The sequence below is a fragment of the Salvia miltiorrhiza genome, chromosome 3, assembly GCF_028751815.1.
Source record: "Salvia miltiorrhiza cultivar Shanhuang (shh) chromosome 3, IMPLAD_Smil_shh, whole genome shotgun sequence".
Taxonomy (NCBI): Eukaryota; Viridiplantae; Streptophyta; class Magnoliopsida; order Lamiales; family Lamiaceae; genus Salvia; species Salvia miltiorrhiza.
The window spans coordinates 30,467,076-30,476,036 of NC_080389.1; positions in this window are offsets into that span (position 1 = coordinate 30,467,076).

Sequence of the window (8,961 nt, forward strand, 5' to 3'; positions counted from 1 at the left end):
TGTAGATCACAGAAGACCGTATAATTGGAATAGCCTTAAAAGATATAATATAGTCACAACCGAAATAACTCTAGGACAAGTTATTGGTTTAGGCTGCAGTATAGATGGAAGTAGTTTGTCTTGACTACTTATCTATACTGGTACGTCATAACGTATTGATAGGACCACAGTGAGATGTATTCTTCCATCTGACTTAAGTGAAGAATCAAGATCTCGGTAACTTATATGATCTTAATACTAATAAGATTTCAGATACATATGTTGATTCGTTTATCACTTTGATTTACTATGAGTGAGAGTTATATAGTAACTTGAGTACTCTGTATCTTGGGTGATAGCGGTTAATATATGATATTTGATTATCTGTATTAGTACTCGTATCCGTATAGGATAATGACATCCCCTTAAGGAGCTCAATAATGTTTATTGCGTTAAACCCTGCAGGTTGATTAAGTTCAGGCGCAATAATAAGGATTGATTGGTACTGCTTAAGGATTACAAAGAGATTAATTAATTTAAGCTGTCAGAGCTCTAATTAATTAATGGATGTCGGATATTTTAAATACGATGATTTAATAAGTCTAAATACAAGCCCTGACTCAACACCGGCAATAAAGGGGCAAGTCAATATTGGTTCTCTAGTGGAATGAACTAATATTTATAAATTAATTATGGTCTGGGCTGACTATAGATAAATTAATTTATTTGAGGCCCATCTTTATTCCTTGTATCTGGTCCGTGGACTGGCCCAAAGTCTCCTAGCCCAAGAAGGGCTAGAAATTGCCTAACACCCCTAAGTGGCGCCCCCTCTCTGTATTTTATTCTTTAAATACAGCTGTCAGCTCTCAGGAAATACACACTGATAAAATTAGGGTTTTTGAGAGCCGTGGGAGGCGCAGGAACGTGTAGGAAGTTTCTAGTTTGGGACTTTCATAGCTCGTTGTCCATCCAACGGTGAAAGCTGAGCGGGATACAGTTCAGAAGATCAGAACTGGAGTCTTTCGACACGATCATCAACGACCTCTGCATCCGCTTTACAAGTAAGTAATTCCTAACACCTATGTGCAGCTGTTAAATTCATAGGAGCATGTTAGGACTAATCGTTGTATGATAAATTAATAATATTCTAAGAAACAATCATCGGGCAAACGGAACGTTAATTCAATTTAATATTCCTTCACACTCTCCTCTACTATCGACTTATCCACCCACACAACCAACTCCATAAAACAACACGCTCAAAAGCTCGATTTACAGCAACATAAAAATCAAGACTTCACCTTTATCTATTCGTAACAGTTATGCAGCAAAATATAGACATATAAACACACAAAAACATGAACATGAATTTAGATTCTTGGACGAAAAGTGAAGTAAAGAAGCAAGGGAGTTAAAGGTGAAACCTTAGCTTGGATTTGCTGGGTGAATCGTTGGCTGCTGTTCTTGGAGTTCAGCGTTTGAAGCTCAGTTCGGGAGGAAACGAGAGAGAAGTGAGTGAATGAGAAGAGAAAGATCAGAGTGCAGCGAATGAGATATATATATTGAAGAGGGAGAGAACAGTGAGGCGGTGGTGGTGGACGAAAATATCAAGGAAAGAGGTGGGTTGGGCTTTGATTTATTTACTCAAATGTGAATAAAACATAAGGCCCAACATGAAATACATCTCAACACACATAAATACTTGAATGCTTAATTAAATAAATATGCAATGTATATAAATTTAATTACTAAATTTACAAATGCTTTTTTAAATCATTTTTTTTTTGTTGGAATTAAAATAAATCGTTTTTTCTCGATCCGGCGTGAATCATCTTAAATCTAAGTACAAAAATAATTCTAAACTTAATATAAATGGGCGGGGTATTACACATTATACAATAGATGAAAAATCAATTCACCACCCACGACTCTTCGGCAGTTCTCGACGGCAGGAGCTTCTCTTCATCGGTGACTTGGGCCGAAGAGCTTTAATTTCTAGTATCATCGACCAAGAGCAAAATGCTGAATTATGCGGTACATATACTCAGGTTTTGCAGTCGAACCTAAAAAATTCATTGTAAGAATTTCACAAAAAAAGGATTTCCGTCAAACAAAGAGATGGAGCGAAATCGCCGAACGATTTTTCTCGCCAAAGGCAGAGAAGAAGCCGTGGAGAAGAAAACTTACCACAGACGACGATCTTAAATAGAAACTAAATTTGAAACTCGGGCGACCTTCTTTGAATTTTTGTGACCCAAAATCGAATATTGTTGCGTTTAATCTTATGGAGATGATAAATTTGTTGAGTAATGAACAAAATCTTACCGATAAATTCGTGGGGAAAGTGAAAGCGTCAAAGATGGAGAGATTGAATCTTCTAGATTTAACGTGTTGTGTAATTTACTTATCCACCCTTCCGTCAAAGAAAAAAAGCAAATGTGATTAATATTACGTGGTTTTCAATTTTTTGTTGAGAAATTCATGTACCGTCGGATCAGTTGGATCTAATGGCGTAGATTAATTCTTTATTCTCTACTAATGTGGGTTAAGATCAATGGAGAATTCTATATTATTCATTCTGAATAAGTCAATAACTTTACTGAATAAATCAAGAGACTGCATGAATAGACATATATTCATAAAACACGTCACCTTCAGGATTTGAACCCCAGGCGAAATGTCTGTTCAGTAAATTGTTGGCGTATTCAGTAAATTTATTGACTTATTCAGATCGACTTTCTCTTTCTCTCTACATTTAGCATTCTCTATTGATCTATTATATATATATATATATATATATATATATATATATATATGGTTGGGTTCCGGTAGTATCTAAGCTTATAATAGATCCGTAGATCCAAATCTAGACCACACATTTATGACATGTGGCGCATCAAGATGGTGACACGTGGCAAGAAGCTTCCAAGCATTTCAAGGCAAAATCTGGAGAGGGGTAAAATTGGAATGTAATTTTCGGATTTAATAATTAAAAAAAATTAGATTTTCTCAAAATAGATATATTTTAGATGCATAAAGTTTAATACGAAAATGCATGAAGGTTCATATAAAAATGTATAAAGTTTCATATAAAAATGCATAAGATTTCACCCCATCCCACCCCACCCCCTCACACCCCTAAACCCCACCCCACCCCTGCCCCACCCCCCACCCCCCAATTTTTTTTTCAAAAACTGATTTTTTTCTGGGGGAGGGGGGTGGGGGGTGGGTGGGGTGGGGGTGGGGCAGGGGTGGGGTGGCGAAACTACCAGATTTATTAAAATAAATGCATTTTTTGTATAATTTAATGCATTTTTATGTGAAAACTTTATGCATTTTTGTTTGATTTTATATGCATGTGAAACATGCCTATTTTTGGGGGGTGGTAATGGGGAGGGTTGGGGGGTGGTGTGGGGTGGATTGGGGGGTGGTATGGGGTGGGGTGGTGAAAATACCAAAACTGTAAAAATCAAATGCATTTTTCTGTTCAAAGTCATGCATTTCATATGAAAACTTTATGCATCTTCGTGTGAGACTTTATGCATCTAAAATATATCTATTTTAAGAAAATCTAAAAAAAATTATATTTTTTTAATTTTTAATTCCGAAAATTACATTCCAATTTTACCCCTCCAGATTTTTCCTTCGAATGCTTGGAAGTTCCTTGCCACGTGTCACCATCTTGATGCGCCACATGTCCTAAACGTGTGGTCAAGATTTGGACCTACGGATCTATTATAAGCATTGGATACTACATGATCTCATTCCTATATACTCCCTCCTTCCGCCAAGATTATGGCAATTTGCTTGGGCACGGGATTTAATAAAATTGGTGATGATTTTGATGTAGTGGAGAAAAGGTCCCACCATTTATGAGATGAGTGGTTGAGATTGAATTTTGAGTGGTTTTTTGTAAATAAAGAGTGTTAGTAAGGATAAAATATTAAAGAGGATAGTGGGACCATTGCCATAAAAGGAAAGTGACATAATCTTGGCGGACGCCCGATATAGTAATTGTGACATAATCTTGGCGGACAGAGGGAGTATATATAAATATATATATATATATATATATATGTGTGTGTGTGTGTGTGTGTGTGTGCGCGCGCGCGCGTTACAATATTTAAATAAGAACAATTTTTAATCCTTAGATCATCAAGATCTACGGTTGATTCATAATTTTGTTGGAGGAATTCAAGATATTAGGTTCAATGCGCATAAGGAGCGAAAATTTTAATTCTCAAAATTCAGACATTTACACAGCGAATTCAAACATATTCTACATAGAATTCAAACATTTACACACGATTTCAAAAGATTAAATTCCAACTATTAAATTATGGGTAGATCAATGATGTAAATATGTTCCTATTTTATACTCTAAGAGTGGTTTACAACCTAACCATTCCCTATATAAAGTGTGGTTCTAATAAAAAACTACATTTTTCATAAGAACGTTTGATCATTATTTTTATAGCAACAAAATTACCGCAAGTGTAATTGTAGGAATAAGCGAAAATACTCTAAGTAATCCTAAAAAATCCCATAGTAATATCCAATTAACAAAAATAAGGTAGAGAATAAAAACATGACTCAAAACATAATAAATAAGCAAAGATACTGATTAACTAAACATATGCATTCAACCTATAGACTCAATTGCTAATTTAATCCTGTTAGGTCCAGAGGGTCTCGAATAGGTGTATGGGGGGGGGGGGGGAATACACCTATAGGCTATTTTTGACTTAATCTACTGACCTCAATCAGAGGGATCTCAGTCAGAGATCAAAACGAAACTTTGCACGCAAACAAGGACTCCTGTTTTACTGAAATCAGTTTTGACCAACAGGGTTGACGACTGATACTGAAAGCTCTTCAGTAATGAGTTATCAGTTAAGTTGCTGGAACTTTAACTGATCCACGTAAGGGCTTCAGTCGTGTTTGCTAAGATAGAGATGATATCACTCTTCTTTACTATCAGAGGATAGTTCAGTCAGATTGATATCATACGCAGCGGAAATTAAACTTAGTTTCGTAATAGCCTCGGTGGAGCAGGTTGTTGGATTAAGGTTTCTCTTTGCTATTAGTCAGTGTTCAGTTTTATCAATAGAAATAGCACAAGTAAGAATGTAAAACTGAAAGCTGTAAATAACACAGAGACTTTTACGTGGTTCAGAAAAACCCTTTCCTACATCCACGGCTGGTTGATCAGACCAACAATCCACTCTGCAAGTGCTTCACTGGTGTACTGCAAACCGTACCCGTGTGCTTGCCTGGTGCACACAACCGTAAACTGAAGAAAACCCTTCTTCAGCACCCACACACCTCGCGTAGGATTTCCCTGCTAAGCACACCTCGTGCTCAGACTTTTCACTCAGAGTTCAGAGTACCTTCCTGAACTCTGAACCACTCAAACACTCTTATGGGGGGGGGAGGTTTGAACGAGTGCCAACTATACTTACAAAGAACAAGTTCTTTGAAGCAAGTTTGACCTTTGGCTTCTGGGTAAACAGATATATGCCTAGGGTCTAAGAGAATGTATGTAATCAGCAGTGACTGATTTTGGCTTTGGAATTCTCTTCTTCGATTCAAGCTTTGGGGCGGTTAAGCTTTAGGCTGAGTAGCAATTTCGGCAGAGCTTCAGCTTATGTCGTTGAATCGGTGAAGGTTGAAGTGATCCTCGAGCGCTATTTGTAGGAGAACTCTTGAATAGATCCGTTGGCGTAAATCGTCCTCAAGATTTCTTCCGTTGGAGAGCAATTCGAATTTGGGCTGAGGCTTCAATCTTCGAGGTTCCTTGTCTGTGTGGAAACGGCTCTCTTTGATGGACAGGAGATGTGACATCTCTGAAAAGTAACCACCAGATAGGAATGACCTCTGCAGAGATAAGATATTCTGAGATCTCTGCATTTAATGCGGCTGTACTTGTGCGTACGTGGCTTCCTCTAAACGTTGGAAGATCAGTCCTAGGAGGAATGTAGAACTGATACTTGACTTTAGTATCAGTCCTTTGCGCGCATTAAATAATCAGTCTTCAACTGATTCTTCAACTGATACTTCAGTTGGTATCTGCAGTCTTCAGTCTTCAGTCTTCGTTCTTCAGTCTTCAGTCTTCAGTCTTCGACATCGCAACTAAACTAGAAATGAACTCTAACAGTTGAGTTCAAAATGATTCTAGTCTATTACAAATAAGTCCTATGAATTTTGGTATCATCAAAACAAGGGTTAGGATATTCCACAAGGTTCCCAACAATTTCCCCCTTTTTGATGATGCCAAAACCACACAGCAGTTCTAGACAACAAAAAGACTGAACTCACAGTACAAGTTCTAAACATGGGGTGAAAACAGTTCCCCCTTAACAATAGAACCTAAAAACTTGTACTTAGAGCAAGAACGAAAACAGTTCTATAACAGAACAAAAAGAAGACAGAAAAATCATAATCAGAGCCTGGACAAAGAGTTATTGTCTTCAGGTTGAGATCAATAAGAAGTTCATTTCATTAAAGAAGACTGATAAGCCATCAGTCGAGGTACAGGGCAAGACTTACATTGGAGTAAAAAGAAAAACAAAACAACATGGGAAACCCATGGACTCCAGCAGTCTGCTTGGCTGCGCCTTGAACTTCTTGATCTTCATCTTCTGTCTTCGTGTCTTCATGTTCCTAAGCTTGTTCCACTCTCACTTGTGTTCCGTTGAATTGAGGTCTTATCCTCTGGTTAATCTTCCTCATGATCATCGGATGAAAATTATGATCATGTTGCTTGACCGACTTAAGTTCATTAGATAGTTCTTCTTTCCCCCTTTTTGGCAACATCAAAAAGAAGGGCGAACCTAAGAAGGAAGCGAAGACCATGCGAAGGTAATTTTGCGGGAGGAAGATATTGGGGTTATTGGGGATGCAGAAGGCGACTCATCCTAAAACACCTAACGGATGGACTCGAATTTATACGAGGTCGTCCTAGGGCGGTAAGGTGACTCAAGTCGTCTCTCAAGGAAGGCTTAGCAGGGCTTCGATCGTGCTACTCACAAGAAACAGAAATAAAACCTAAACACTCTAATCGGGTAATTGGGTCTGACACTCTCTCTTTAATTCTAGGCGTAATTAAATAAAGCTTGTAAATTATCTAATGCAGAATCAACAGGAAGCATATAAATCTATCTAGGCGAAAGATGGAAAGCAGATTAAGAACGCAGGAAAGCCAAAAACCTAGGGTTTTAACTAGCAATCTAGAAAGCAATAGTAAATCAACAATCATAAACACTAATTATCTAGGCGATGAAAACATCAAAAGCATAAATCAAATATCATTATATAAGTGCTCAATTATCTAGGCAATGCAATAACAAGAAAGCTTGTAAAGATTAACTAATCAAATTGAGAACTTACAATCGATTCAATGTAAACAACGATCTAGCGGAATCCACAAGTATCTAGAATGTTTCTATCTAACTAAACTAAGGGAAAAAGCATAAAATTGCGTCTGGAGGCTGCTGGGGTCGGAACTGTGAATGAAACCCTAAAAATCGGATTTTAAAGGTGAAATCCGTAACTGCCGGAACTGCACAGGGGCGGCGGCGGCCGTGAGGCGGCGGCGCCGTGGACGGCGGCCGCCGTGACACGGCGGCGCCGTGAGCGCCCTTCGCATTTCTCACCAAAAATGTGCACGGCCCGCGCCGTGGGGCCGCGGCCGCCGTCTCCACGGCGGCCGCCGCCTGGCGGCGGCGGTCGTGAGCCGAACTCCAGAAAATGCTCGAAAAGAATGCCAAAATGCTTGGCAACTCGCGAATCCTGCACGCGACAATAGTACATCCAAAAGATCATCGAGCACGTGAAAAATAAAGCACAAAGGTATGAAACGAGCTCGAATGCACAGCAGGAAAACTCACAAAATCATCACAAAATAGGGCTAAACAACCCCCCCACACTTAAATCCTTGCTTGTCCTCAAGCAACAGTCACAACATCGACAGAAATTTTATAAGCGATTCTTCTCACCAAGCAAACACTAACCAATCCAAGTCCTTCAAGATATCAATGTCCCCAATCAGATGTTCAAAGTTAAAGTTTAAAAATGCAACAACGAGGTGATACAACTCAATCCGATCAGACCCAGTTCTCCGCTAGGGGTGAATTTCCTAATGCAATTTCCTTTACAATCATATCTCATCCTTTTTCACATTCATACATTTTTTTCACATTTCACTTTCTCTTTTTTTTTGGGGTCAAGTTATTTTTGCTCTCAATAGATGGGCCATAATTCACGAGATTGAACTTTTGGAGGTGATCCAAAATATTCTCGTGTGGTTTCCCATGCTCATAATGAAGCCATTAGGGGAGCAGAGACCCAGACCTATCAAAAACTCAACAACCAACCAAACAATTCAACACAGAGAAAGATATTAGGAAATTGCACTGAAAACACTCCCCCTAGCATCTACCGGACAAATCACGTCAAGAGTTGCTCATCAGGGTGTTGCACCAAAACCTTAAACTAATTACACTTCATTGGGAACAAATCAATCAAGAAAAACGAGGATAACAAACAACACAGACACAATCCAGAATCACCAATGAATCACTATCAACATGCGATGCACTTAAAAACAAGTAAGAAAACAAGGCAAGGGGACCATTCGCCCCAACACAAGAAAGCCCAAGGACACAACAAGAAGACACCCACAGGATTTACAAATACCAACAAACGCCCCCCCACACTTAAAATCTGGCACTGTCCTCAGTGCAACAAAAAGAGGGGTGAAAGAGGAAACTTCCCTAAATACCAATCCAGTGGTGAGTCTGTAGTGTCCCACGATGTCTGCCTGTCTCTATCCACACAAACTATCATTCCCAAGCACCAACCTGCACAAACACAAGAAACAACAGAAACACAACTCAAACAAAGCAAGAGAAAAACAAGAGCAAGGAATAAAGCAAGAAAAACATGGGTTGCCTCCCATGCAGCGCTAGTTTTAAAGTCGCC